The sequence below is a fragment of the Saimiri boliviensis genome, chromosome 17 (genome assembly GCF_048565385.1).
Source record: "Saimiri boliviensis isolate mSaiBol1 chromosome 17, mSaiBol1.pri, whole genome shotgun sequence".
NCBI lineage: Eukaryota > Metazoa > Chordata > Mammalia > Primates > Cebidae > Saimiri > Saimiri boliviensis.
In genome coordinates, this window is record NC_133465.1 from 45770768 (window position 1) to 45784436 (window position 13669).

General features: G+C 48.8%; 1 long non-coding RNA gene across 1 annotated transcript; it reads right to left on the reverse strand.

Moving 5' to 3' along the window:
- Positions 1–7403: 7403 nt before the first annotated feature.
- On the reverse strand, positions 7404–13654 carry LOC141581870 (uncharacterized). Its single transcript, XR_012514665.1, has 2 exons — positions 13489–13654; positions 7404–13119 (listed from the first exon to the last, which is right to left on the reverse strand). It is a non-coding gene; the product is annotated as an uncharacterized LOC141581870 (long non-coding RNA).
- Between the last annotated feature and the right edge of the window lie 15 nt (positions 13655–13669).

The window sequence follows — 13669 nt, forward strand, 5'->3', positions numbered from 1 at the left end:
TAGGAGAATCTAGCCCAAGATCTGTGGACATGTAGGCTGGGTGTGATGGCTCATGTCTGTAATCCCAGCACTTTGGGACGCCAAGGCAGGTGGATTACATGAGGCCAGGAGATCGAGACCAGCCTAGTCAACATGGTGAAACCCCGTCTCTACCAAAAAATACAAAAATCAGCCAGGTGGGGTATGCGCCTGTAATCTCAGTACTCGGGAGGCTGAGGGAGGAGAACTGCTTGAACTGGGAGGTTACAGTGAGCCAAGGTCGCACCACTGCACTCCAACCTGGGCAACAGAGTCAGACCCTGTCTCAAAAAAAAAAAAAGGTATGGGAAATATCAGCCTTTCCCCTTTGTGCTGCTTCATCTCAAAGTCCAGCCATAGAGCATAATCAGATTTAGTTTGACCCAGCATAAAAAGGATTTATTGAGTGCTTCCTGTGTGCAGATTCTGGAAATGCGGGCACATGGCACAACGGTAGTAGAATAATGAGTAGCTGAGATCTCAAAGAGGTGTGGAAGGTACTGGGTGAGGGAAGAATGAAAGAAAAGGTTAGAATTATATTTGTTTATCCTTCCTCCATCTTACTTTTCTTCCTGTCCCAAGGCTCCTATTTGAACAAATGATTGTGGCTTTGTTTGAGGCTGGAGGTAGAAATTAGTCCCTTATCTATTTTTGCTGGCCATGGGGACCCCAAGTTAGTTACAGCCATAGGCTCTTGACTCCCTATGAGTAACTAAAAGAATATGAGGAGCATGCACACAGGCACACACAAATACTCACTCCTTGAGATCTCAGATGCCAGGGTAGGGAGACCAAGAGAAGGAATGAGGTCCCAGAAGGTTGGAAGTTCTCTGGGTAAAATGAGTTTAGCAGATAACAAGCAGGAAAAGTCTTTCAATAGGGGAGGAGGGCGGGGTCATCCCTGATCTACACCACCTTCCTGAGACCCAGAAACTGTGGCCAGAGGAAACAAAGGGTCCTAAGGCAAATCACAAAGCCTCCTGAGAATGAAACCTGAGTCTGGAAAGAGAGTGGAGAATGAGGGACAGACACCATATCCAAAGGGTTCCCTTACACAGGCAAATGGGGGATGGGGGTGGGGAGGGATAGGAGCCATGCCCCATCCCTCTCCTCAGGCCTTCTCTCCATCACAGGCAGTTCTCAGGAGCAGAACTCCTGCTACTGTCTCAGTCTAGCAGTTGACTCCCGGGCTCTCCGTGCTTCATTTTTTGAGGAATAAGCTTTCTTCAGATTCTCACAGAGCCCTTTCTTTTGCTTCTCTTCAAGGCTTTCTCTCTGTGTCTGAAAGGCTCTAGGCTCAAGGAGCAGACAGCCCTGCAGGCTCAGCTGCAGTGACCCACATTGGCTCTCCCCTAGGCCCTGGGTGCGGAGGCTGAGGTTTCAAGATAGGAATTTGGGAATCTAGCACAGGTCTACAGATGATGACATCAGGCAGACAGGCTGCAAAAGTGGCATTGAGGGACTGGACCCTGAGGCAGGGGATGCCACAGGACTATATGTTCTCATGTTGTCATTTGAGGGCTTTTTGTGGGCAATAGATCAGAAGACTCTCATCCCCCAAATGTACACCTGAGCAGTGACCCCTTGGAGAGGAGCCAGTGGTCCCTGACAGGCCCAGTCTCTATTCATGAGATTTGGGAGTGGTTTCTGCCTGCTCCCTATTCTTGCTACACCGGTCTGCTGCAGGGGGCTGGAAAGATGATGTGGAAGAGTGAGTTCAGATTTCAGCTGATTTATTTCAGAGAAATGAAGGCTGTATAAGGTAAGATATGCAGAAATCCACTTACTCCCAGGCTTAACTATATAGAGACCCTGTACTTCTTTAGACTCAAGTTCTGAGAAGGATCCAGAAGGCGCTCCCGAGATTAATTACCATTTACAAAGTCCTTACCTCGGGACCCTGGCAACTGAATCCCTCCTTCCAGCTATCGGCCTTCTGGAACGGGGAAGGCAGTTTCTGAAATAGGTGCTTTCCCTCTCTCCCACTATAAGCCACAGTGTTTAGGATGACCACTACTTCCAGATTGCGTGTTTTGCCCTGGCAAGGAAATCCTATTGTCGGGGGAGGAAATGAGGCAGTGGTGACACAGAGTGATGGATGAGCCTTTTGCTTAACAGAGAGAGAAATCGGGCAGGCCGTGCAGAACTGAGTGGCTCTTGGGTCCAAAGGGCTTCCCCTTGGCCAAGCCCCACCCCAAAGCCCAGGAAGTCCACAGCTTGGCACCCAGCCAAGGCAAAAACATTCCTCAGGACTCTGACAGGCTGGGGGATGGTTCCTACCATGAGGATGGGGTAGGGGAAGGAAACACATGGAGGAGGAAATGACCACAGAGACGGGGGTGAGGGGAAGAGGTGGGGAGTGATTTCTCAGTGCTCTAAGTCCCTTTTAGAGAGAAAGGTTGAGGCTGGAGGCCTTCTCATTGGCTTGTGAAGGGCTTGCAGCCTCAGAGCAGATGACTCCTGGGTCACCCCTCTGCTCAGGGTCATCCCTGATGACCCAAGCTGTCCTCTGGAGGCTTGTTAACTCGATCTCCCTCCCTTACTCTGGGGTTGCGGTTGAGCTTGGGAGCCCCTGAGTGGCTAAAAGCTGGAATTGCAGTTGTGCTGGGGGAGGAGTCCATCTGGTCTCCCTCTGCCTCTCCACCTCTGCCCCTCCCTTTACTTCTCTCTAAGCCCAGGACTCTGGAAATAGCACCTGGTAATGGGAGCGCTGACAGATGCTGAGTTATAGGAGAGCAAATGTCCTGGCTAGAGTCCTCGACGTTCTAGTTTGATCGCTTTGGGGCTGTTTCCCTTGAAAACAGGTGCCCCAGCAAGGATTGAAAAACTACATATTGGGTACTATGCTCACTACCTGGGTGACAGGTTCAATCATACCCCAAACTTCAGCATTACACAATATACCCTTGTAACAAACCTGCATAGGTACCCCCTGAATCTAAAATAAAAGTTGAAATCCACACACATACAAACACACACAAAAGAAAATAGGTGCCCCAGGACTCCTCCCATTCTCTTCCACAAATTACTGTTTAACATGCCCCATGGGTAGTGTGCTTCTTGGCTACAATGAGGTCCCCCTCCTAGGGCTCCCAGGCTTGTAGCTTCTGGATAACCCACTATTCAATGACCCCTATGACCTTGGAGAAAGAAACAGCCCCACAATAATTCTGATTTTAAAGTTACCCTTCCCTACCTGCACTACTTAGTCTTACTCTTCCTTCTCTGAGCCTTGCCCATAACTCCTTCCCCAAGTCAGCCTCCAACCTTGAATGTTTCCTCACCCTCAGTTCCCTACCCAATCCCCCAACCCTACATGTCCTGTAGGGAAGAGGGAGGTGAAAAACGGACAAAGCTTAGGTTAGACTTTTTTCCAAGGAAACTAGTGTGGCTTCCTTTGACCTATTTTCTAACTTTCCCTGGTTAGCCCCCTTGTTCCATGTACCAAGGCTTCCCACTGGACTAATTTTTGCTGCCTGCCCCACTCCTCCTTCCTCCAACATGATCTCCTGGGGCTCTTCCCATCCAGGGAAAATGTTCCCCAATGGGAAGAGAGGGAGATATTCCGTTCTGGAAACAATTTATGTCAGCTCAAGGAATCCGAGCTCATAGACTACTAGAGTGTTGCTGGGGAAGAGGGGGGGTGGTAGTGAGCAAAAAGCAGCTCACCCACCCAGAGGAGGCCCTGTTCCCATCACCCATTCCATAATTAGGGTATTCTTGGCTCTTGTCTGGAATGGGAGGATCTGAGTACTCTGCCAACATCATGAAGAACTCCACGGAAATGGAGTTGGAGTAGAGGTAACCAACTTTGCAGCTGGAAATTAAAACTTTATCCAACTCCACCCCAAGGCACTTTTCTTTGATGACACCCTTCTCTTGCATTCGTCTCATCGTTTCACTGTGTAATCCTTAGTTATTAGCCAGGGAACTATATGGATATTAAATCATTTTAAGCAGAGGCAGCTGCATTCCCTATTGTACTTAAGCCCTCATCAGCTTTCCTCCCCTCAAACTGCTGCCCCACAATCACCCTGCAGGGGGCGCTTTTGTTCAGTCGTTAGCTGGTGCCAGCTGAAAGGGAACCTCAGGAAGGAAACATAACAATTGGTCACATGTTGGGGGGAGGGTTCTCGCAGGGGCTGCTGGGACAGGGAAGGGAGGTCCACGTGGAGTAGGCGGAACGTGCTGAAAGTTTTGGCGGGGCTAGCAGGAGAAAAATACCCAAATTTGAGTTGTGATTTTTAATTGGTGGGGGAGGGAAGGCAAGGAGGGTGTATCGTACCCTCTGAGAGGCCCCCGAGACGGGGAGCAGGAGAGCAGCACACTAGCATCCTGCTCACACAACACAGGGCAGGGTTTCTGCCTGAAAGAGCTGAGCCAGGCCGGGCTGCAGAGCTGTAAGCCTCTGTGGCTTCATACTGGTTTCCCAACCCCTTTCCTCCCAGAGAAGGCAAAGGTGGCCTCTCCAACCGTGGTGTCCTTTCGGTGCCACAGGACTGGGCTAATACCAGCCACGCAACTTCAGTCTTTATTTACCTTTCTGAGAGCTTCAGGAAACCATCCAGATGAATCCTCTTTCCCTGGGGAGAAGCCAAAACAAGTCTCCTCTTTCTACTACCTAATTCTGCCCCACTGTTGGCTGGAAAACATAGCTTTATACAGTCATAAAGCTGCAAAGGACCTTAGACATGATCTATTTCCATTTTCTTTTTTGGTCTGGGAAAACCAAGCCCAGTCAAGTAAAAAGGTTTGCTGCATCCTCTTTCCACAACATAGGCATTCCCTTCAAAGAATGTAGGTCATGGAAATGGAAATCTGCCATTCTATAAGCCTTAGAGAGACGGTGAAAGTGTTGGCTTTAACTCTTTCCATACCCTTAGGCAGAGGGCAAAAAGAATGGTCACCTTATTAGGGACAGAATTGCTTAGGGAGACCGATACAATGGCTAAATCCCGACACAGTGACTGTAATACCAGCACTTTGGGAGGCCAAGGCGGGCAGATCATCTGAGGTCAGGAGTTCGAGACCAACCTGGCCAACATAGTGAAATCCCATTTCTACTAAAAATATAAGAATTATGCCGGGTGCGGTGGCTCAAGCCTGTAATCCCAGCACTTTGGGAGGCCGAGGCGGGTGGATCACGAGGTCGGGAGATCGAGACCAACCTGGTCAACATGGTGAAACCCCGTCTCTACTAAAAATACAAAAAAATTAGCTGGGCATGGTGGCACGTGCCTGTAATCCCAGCTACTCAGGAGGCTGAGGCAGGAGAATTGCCTGAACCCAGGAGGCGGAGGTTGCAGTGAGCCGAGATCGCGCCATTGCACTCCAGCCTGGGTAACAAGAGCGAAACTCCGTCTCAAAAAAAAAAAAAAAAAAAGAATTAGCCAGGCAGCCGGGCGCGGTGGCTCAAGCCTGTAATCCCAGCACTTTGGGAGGCCGAGGCGGGTGGGTCACGAGGTCAAGAGATCGAGACCATCCTGGTCAACATGGTGAAACCCCATCTCTACTAAAAATACAAAAAATTAGCTGGGCATGGTGGCGCATGCCTGTAATCCCAGCTGCTCAGGAGGCTGAGGCAGGAGAATTGCCTGAACCCAAGAGGCAGAGGTTGCGGTGAGCCGAGATCGCGCCATTGCACTCCAGCCTGGGTAACAACAGCGAAACTCCGTCTCAAAAAAAAAAAAAAAAAAAAGAATTAGCCAGGCATTGTGTCAGGCGCCTGTAATCCCAGCTCCTTGGGAGGCTGAGGTAGGAGAATTGCTTGAACCCGGGAGGCGGACGTTGCAGTGAGCCGAGATTGCACCACTGTACTCCAAGCTGGGCGACAGAGCAAGGCTTCGTCTCAAAAAAGAAAAAAAAAAACCTTAAGGACTTGATTTGCTAGTCCTAAACAGTTTTCCTAGGCTCCCTCACAGCTGGCAACTCCAATTTGCCCCCGTGGGCCTTTGAGAGCTCTCTTCTTTGTATTTCTTTTTCTTCTTCTTCTTTTTTTTTTTTTTTTCTTTTGAGACGGAGTTTCACTCTTGCTGCCCAGGCTGGAGTGCAATGGCACGATCTCAGCTCACCGCAACCTCTGCCTCCAGGGTTCAAGCGATTCTCCTGCCTTAGCCTCCTGAGTAGCTGGGATCACAGGCATGCGCCATCACACCTGGCTAAGTTTGCATTTTTAGTACAGATGGGGTTTCTCCATGTTGGTCAGGCTGGTCTCAAACTCCTGACCTCAGGTGATCCACCCGCCTTGGCCTCCCAAAGTGCTGGGATTACAGGCTTGAGCCACCGCACCCACCCCGTTTTTGTATTTCTTAGTTCAGGGATCACCACAGCTTAAAACCTAATGGTTTGGAAGCAAGAATTCCTTTCTCTTCTCAGAAGACATCTTCTTAGGTTTCAGTTTTCAGGTGGTTTAGCCAGGTCATCCTGTGAATTAAGATCAAGATCAGACTTCCAATCCAAAAATTCCAGCCTTGGCTTTGGTGGGGAAAAGCATGTTTACTTAGTCTAGAGCAGTGAAATCCTAGATTTTGGATTTTAGAGCTGTAAAGTTTCCAGGAAAAACAAAAAAGTTAGGGCCAGGGACAGTGGCTCATGCCTGTAGTCCCAGCACTTTGAAAGACCAAGGTGAATAGATCACTTGAGCCCAGGAGTTTGAGACCAGCCTGAGCAACAGCCCCCATCTCTACAAAACAAGGCTGGGTACCATGGCTCACACCTGTAATCCCAGCATTTTTGGAGGCCAAGGCGGGTGGATCACCTGAGGTCAGAAATTTGAGACCAACCTGACCAATGTGGAGAAACCCCGCTTCTATTAAAAACATAAAATTAGCTGGGCGTGGTGGCAGGCGCCTGTAATCCCAGCTACTTGGGAGACTGAGGGCAGGAGAATCACTTGAACCCAGAAGGCAGAGGTTGTGATGAGCTGAGATTGTGCGATTGCACTCCATCCTGGGCAACAAGAGTGAAAATCTGGCTCAAAAAAAAAAAAAGTAAAAATTAGCCAGGCATTGTGGCGCATACTTGTAGTCCCTGTGACTCAAGATGCTGAGGTGAGAGCGTCACTTGAGCCTGGGAGTTCAAGGCTGCAGTTTAGTATGATCATGTCTGTGAATAGCTGCTGCACTTCAGCCTGGGCAACATAGCCATACCCAGCTGAAAAAAAAAAAAAAAAAAAAAGTCAGCCGATCCCTGTTGTAGAGTCCCAAGCAGTGGTTCTCAAACTTAAAGTACATCAGAATCACCTGGAGAGCTTATTGAAACACCACCTACTATATCTCACCCCGAAGTTTCTTATTCATTAGGTCTAGGGTGGGAAGCCAATAATTTGCATATCTAACAAGTTTCCAGGTGATACTGAAGGTGCTGGTCTGGAACCACAGTTGGGCTAGAGAGGAAGAAAACGTGATTTATTCATGGAATTGCCATCTGGTTAATCTTAGAAATTTGACGGGAAAGCCCTCCTTCTCCCTCAGCCCCCTTTATATTGATCAACAAATCCTGCCAATTAGTAATAATGTGATAACTACATTATCAAGCATTACCAGATGCCACATGCTATGATAAACATTTTACATGGATTATGTCATTTAATCCTCACAATAATCCCGTGAAGTAAGGTATCAGTACATTTTACAGATAAGCAACCTGAGGTAGAACTTAAATAACAGACAGCCACTAAATAGGAGAACTGTGATTGCTGTTTACAGTCTCACATCAGAACCTTTGCTCTTAACAGCTGAATCTCCTCCTGTCATTCCTTCTATATCTCCATATCACTAGTATCTTTACTACTCATCATCTCACACCTGCACTAACAGTCTTCAAGTTGGCCTCCTGCTTTTGGTGCAGACACACAAATATTGAAGTTAGCTTTCCAGATACACAAATCTAATCATTCTATACTTTGGTGGAAATCCTCTGATGTTTCACCAAGGCTGATAAATTATACATTCCTGGCCGGGCTGGGTGGCTCATGCCCATAATCCCAGCACTTTGGGAGGCTGAGGTGGGTGGATCACCTGAGGTCGGGATTTCAAGAACAGCCTGACCAACATGGAGAAACCCCATCTCTACTAAAAATACAAAATTAGTGGAGTTTGGTGGTGCATGCCTGTAATTTCAGCTACTCGGGAGGCTGAGGCAGGAGAATCGCTTGAACCCAGAAGGCAGAGGTTGCGGTGAGCTGAGATCGTGCCATTGCACTCCACTCTAGCTTGGGCAACAAGAGCAAAACTGCATCTCAAAAAAAAACAAAAACCAAAAAACAAAAACATACATTCCTTAACTGGGCCTTCAGACCTTCATGATCTGGCCTCAATGTGTCTTATCCCTTATATCTCCCACTATCCAGAACTACACTCCAGCAAACTTCTCTCGTTTTCTACAATTACATCCTTTTTTTTTTTTTTTTTTTTTTTTAAGGAATGGATATACACTCTCATCACCCAGGCTGGAGTGCAGTGGTGCAATCTTGGCTCACTGCAACCTCCATCTCCACCTTCTGGGTTCAAGAGATTTTCCTACCTCAGACTCCCTAGTAGCAGGGACTACAGGTGCGCAACATTGCGTCCAGCTAATTTTTGTATTTTTAGTAGAGACGGAGTTTCACCATGTTGGCCAGGCTGGTCCCAACCTCCTGATCTCAGATGATCCACCCGCCTCGACTCCCAACATCCTGGGATTATAGGCGTGAGCTACCACATACCCAGCTCAGCCCAATTACATCCTTTTATGCCATGCCTTTGCAATGTTCTTACCTCTGCCTGAAATGGCGTATGATCTCAACCTTCAAGGCCCAGCTCAGTTATCACTTCCTCCTTAATTCCCTCCAGATAGTATGTTCATTTGTTCCCAGACAAATTTATTCTTCTCTAGGTTTCACTATTTTTTTTTTTTTTTTTTTTTTTGAGACGGAGTTTCGCTCTCGTTACCCAGGCTGGAGTGCAATGGCACGATCTCGGCTCACCGCAACCTCCGCCTCCTGGGTTCAGGCAATTCTCCTGTCTCAGCCTCCTGAGTAGCTGGGATTACAGGCACGTGCCACCATGCCCAGCTAATTTTTTGTATTTTTAGTAGAGACGGGGTTTCACTATGTTGACCGGGATGGTCTCGATCTCTTGACCTCGTGATCCACCCGTCTCGGCCTCCCAAAGTGCTGGGATTACAGGCTTGAGCCACCGCGCCCGGCGGTTTCACTATTTTTTTTAGAGACAGAGTGTTGCTCTATCAACCAGGCTGGAGACCAGTAGTGTGATCATAGCTCACTATAACCTTAGCCTCCTGGGCTCAAATAGTCCCCCCACCTTAGCTTCCCAAGTAGCTAGGACTACAGGCATGCACCACTATGCTTGGCGTGTTTTTTTTGTTTTTGTTTTTTTTTTTAAGACTGAGTCTCACTCTGTTACCCAGGATGGAGTGCAGTGGCTTGATCTTGGCTTACTGCAACTTCTGCCTCCCAGGTTCAAGTGATTCTCCTATCTCAGCCTCCCGAGTATCCGGGATTACAGGCGCATGCCACCACGCCTGGCTAATTTTTGTATTTTTAGTAGAGATGGGGGGGTTTTACTATGTTGGCCAGGCTGGTCTCAAACTTCTGACCTCAAGAAATCTGTGTGCCTCAGCCTCCCAAAGTGCTAAGATTACAGGTGTGAGCCACAGTGCCCAGCCATAATTTTAAAATTTTTTGTAAAGACGGGGTCTCACTATGTTTCCCAGGCTGGTCCCAAACTCCTGGCCACAGGTGATCCTCCTGCCTTGGTCTCCCAGTGTTGAGATTACAGGTGTCAGTCACCATACCTGGCCCTATTTTTAAAATATAACTGCCACCCTCAGTCAAGATAAAGGTCAAAGGTAGATGCTTTCTCTTAATATATCTAAACAGTTTATTTACTCATTTAACCAATGTTCATTAAATGCCTACTTTGTGGCAGGTATGGTTCTAGGTGCTGAGGATACAGCAGTAACAAAACATGAAGCAGCCAGGCGTGGTGGCTCATGCCTACAATCCCAGCGCTTTGAGAGGCCGAGGCATGCAGATCAACTGAAGTCAAGAGTTTGATACCAGCCTGGCCAACATGGTGAAACCCCATCTCTATTAAAAATACAGAAATTGAGGCCGGGCGCGGTGGCTCAAGCCTGTAATCCCAGCACTTTGGGAGGCCGAGGCGGGTGGATCACAAGGTCAAGATCGAGACCAACCTTGGTCAACAAGGTGAAACCCCGTCTCTACTAAAAATACAAAAAATTAGCTGGGCATGGTGGTGCATGCCTGTAATCCCAGCTACTCAGGAGGCTGAGACAGGAGAATTGCCTGAACCCAGGAGGCGGAGGTTGTGGTGAGCCGAGATCGTGCCATTGCACTCCAGCCTGGGTAACAAGAGCAAAACTCCGTCTCAAAAAAAAAAAAAAAAAAAAAAAAACGGAAATTAACCAGGCATGGTGGTGCACACCTGTAATCCCAGCTACTCGGGCATCCGATGCAGGAGAATCAGTAGAACCTGGGAGGCAAAGTTTGCAGTGAGCCAAGATTGCACTACTGCACTCCAGCCTGGGTAACGGAGTGAGACTCCACCTCAAAAAACAAAGCCCCCCAAAACCATGAAATTTACATTGCAGTGGGGAAGGATAAGGTAATAAGGCAAATTAGAGGTAGTTAAGGAGAAGAATTAAACAGAAAAAGGGAAGAAGCGGTTTGGAAAAGGCTGTGCGCATACAGTATACACAGGGTGGCCAGAGGTCTCTGCTGACAAACAGTCAAGAGCTGAAGGAGGTGAGTGAGGAAGCCATGTGGACATCTGAAGGAGGAGAGATCTAGGTAGAAGAAATAGCCAACAGAAGAGGAGTGAGTAACAGTAAGAGCTGAAGTCAGAGAGCAGTACTGAGAGCCAGATCCTACAAGCCTTATGATTTTACTTTTACTCCAAGTGAGATGGAAGCCATGAGAGGGTTCTCAGTGGAGAAAGATCCTGATCTCACTCCTGTCTTACCAGGATCACTGTGGCTGCTGAGTAGACTTAAGTGGGGGAAGGCAAAGATTGAAACTGATAGATCAATTACAAAGTTACTGCAATTTTAAAAAGTGAGACAGGATTATATGGCGTAGGCCAAAGTGGAAGTTGTGGAGGTGTTGAGGTGTGGGATTTTGGACATGTATTTTGAAAGGCAATAGGATTGGCTGACTAATCAGATATGGGGTGACAAAGAGAGGAAGACTGTAGAAATGGGATTTGGGTGGAAGGAATCCGGGAGCTTGATTTTTAGATGTAAGTTTGAAATGCCTATTAGACCTCCAACTGTATATTATGTATATCAGATAATTGTATATGTATATTAGATGATTGGATATATGATTCTAGAGTTAGGGAATGAGATCAGAAAGAAATATAAATTAGGGAGCTGTCAGTATAGAGATGGTGCAGAAACTCTTGACACTGAGGGCTGGGCACAGTGGCTCCCCCCTATAATCCCAGCACTGTGGGAGTCCAAGGTGGGAGGATCACTTGAGCCCAGGAGTTCAAGACCAGCCTGGGCAACAAAGGAGACCCTGTCTCTACAAAAAATAAAAAGTTAGCCATGTGTGGCAGCCCATGCCTGTTGTCCCAGCTACTCAGGACACTGGGGTGGCAGGATTGCTTCAGCCCAGGAGGTTGAGGCTGCAGTGAACCATAACTGTGCCAGCATATGCTAGCCTTGGGGACACAGCAAGACCCAGTGCCACAAATACATGAGAAAGCCTTGGCATGGAAAAAGCTCACCATATTCCATGTACTCTCTCATCCCTGCCTACTCCATTGGTGTCCCTAAGCTCAATACTTCCCTTGCTGATCTGAGACTACACAGTCTGGTGGAAGAGGGCTGGGCTCTCTTGGCTTTAATACACTTACACCCATTTGTTTAAAATTTCCAATGTTTCATGCTTTGGGCCCACAAAGCAGAGACACAGTTTTAATGAGAAGTTTTCACATCAGGCCAGAGGATGTCAGTCTTCTCCATCTCCACAGAGATTTTAAAAAGCACACCTCAGCCAGAAAAGAAAAACAAGCAATTAAGACCATTTCAGGGCCAGGCACAGCGGTTCACGCCTGTAATCCCAGCACTTTGGGAGGCCAGGGCAGGCAGATCACCAGAGGTCGGGTGTTTGAGACCAGCCTGAGGAACATGGTGAAACCCCATCTTTACTAAAAAATACAAAATTAGCTGGGCATGGTGACGCATGCCTGTAATCCCAGCTACTCTGGAAGCTGGAGGTGGAGGCAGAGGTTGTGGTGAGCCAAGATCACGCCAGTGCACCCCAGCCTGGGCAACAAGAGCAAAATTTAGTCTCGAAAAAAAAAAAAAAAAAAAAAAGGACTATTTCAAAGTTTTTTGGGTCAGCCTCGGTGGCTCAGATCTGTAATCCTAGGACTTTGGGAGGCTGAGGCAGGCAGATCACTTGAGGTCAGGCGTTGGAGACTAGCCTGGCCAACACGGTAAAACCTCGTCTCTACTAAAAATACAAAAAATTAGTGCAGCGTGGTGATAGGCACCTGTAATCCCAACTACTCTACTCAGGAGGCTGAGGCAGAAGAAGCACTTGACCCCGGGAGGCGGAGGTTGCAGTGAGCTGAGATTGCGTCACTGCACTCCAGCCTGGGCGACAGAGCGAGACTCTTGTCTCAAAAAAAAAAAAAAAAAAAAAAAAAAAAAAAAGTTTTTTTTTTGTTTTTTTTTTACTAGTTATTTGAAGACTTGTTGGCTCAACTGCTTAGACATAAAGACACACATACATAAACTTGGAGAGACAGAACGAAATGCTCAACACAGAACACCCTAAGTATCCCTACTCCCTTTCAAGGGCTAAATCCCTTCAGAGATTTCCTTTGCTTCAGTCCTTCGGCAGCCTCCCGAAGATGCTAAGAGTCCTTTAAGAAGGCTGGGAAGATGGCCGTAGGGAAGAAACTGTCGGTAGCTGGCAACTTCATCCCAAGGAGACGGTGGCAAGAGCTCCCTGGGCAGCAGACATCATGGATTTTCCTCCCTCTGGGAAGCAGAGGTCCCTCCGTTTCTGGTTTGGATCCCTTAGAGACAAAGAACTTCGTTCTCTCCCACACCCGCGTGGGACTGCTGGGGAGGAGAGCGGGTAGAGGGGTTAGACTTCTATCCCCATCAAACACCCGCGGGCTCAAAGAGGATCCCGGATCCTGACTGGTCCAGGAGGGTGCGGGGCCGCGGGGCCCCCTCCGGCGTGCGCCAGGCACGTTGCCAAGGTGCCCAGGGAAGGGGCCGCCCGCAGCAGGCTGGGGACTTGGAGCGCTCCGGACGCTCGCACGGAGGCCACACAGGCCGCCTGCACCCCCCTTCCTTCCTCTCAGCACCATTCTCTCGCGCTTCTTTATCCCGGGGAGCCTCCGCTTTCCCTTTCTCCCCGCGGCCGCCCTCGCCGTTCTTCCCCCTCCTGACCCTCCCCGGCTCGCCCCTCCCTCGGCAGCCCACCTTCGCCGCGGTCCTGCGCGCGCTCCTCCGTCCTCGCCCCTCAGCCCCGGCCTACCCTCGCCGGCCCCCGGCCCCCGCGCCCCCTCCCTGCCCCCCTCTAGGCGGCGGCGGCCCCTTTCACAATAGCGCGGCCCGCCTCCCTTCTCTGGGCTCCCGGTGCACTCCCCCCCGCTCCCCTCCC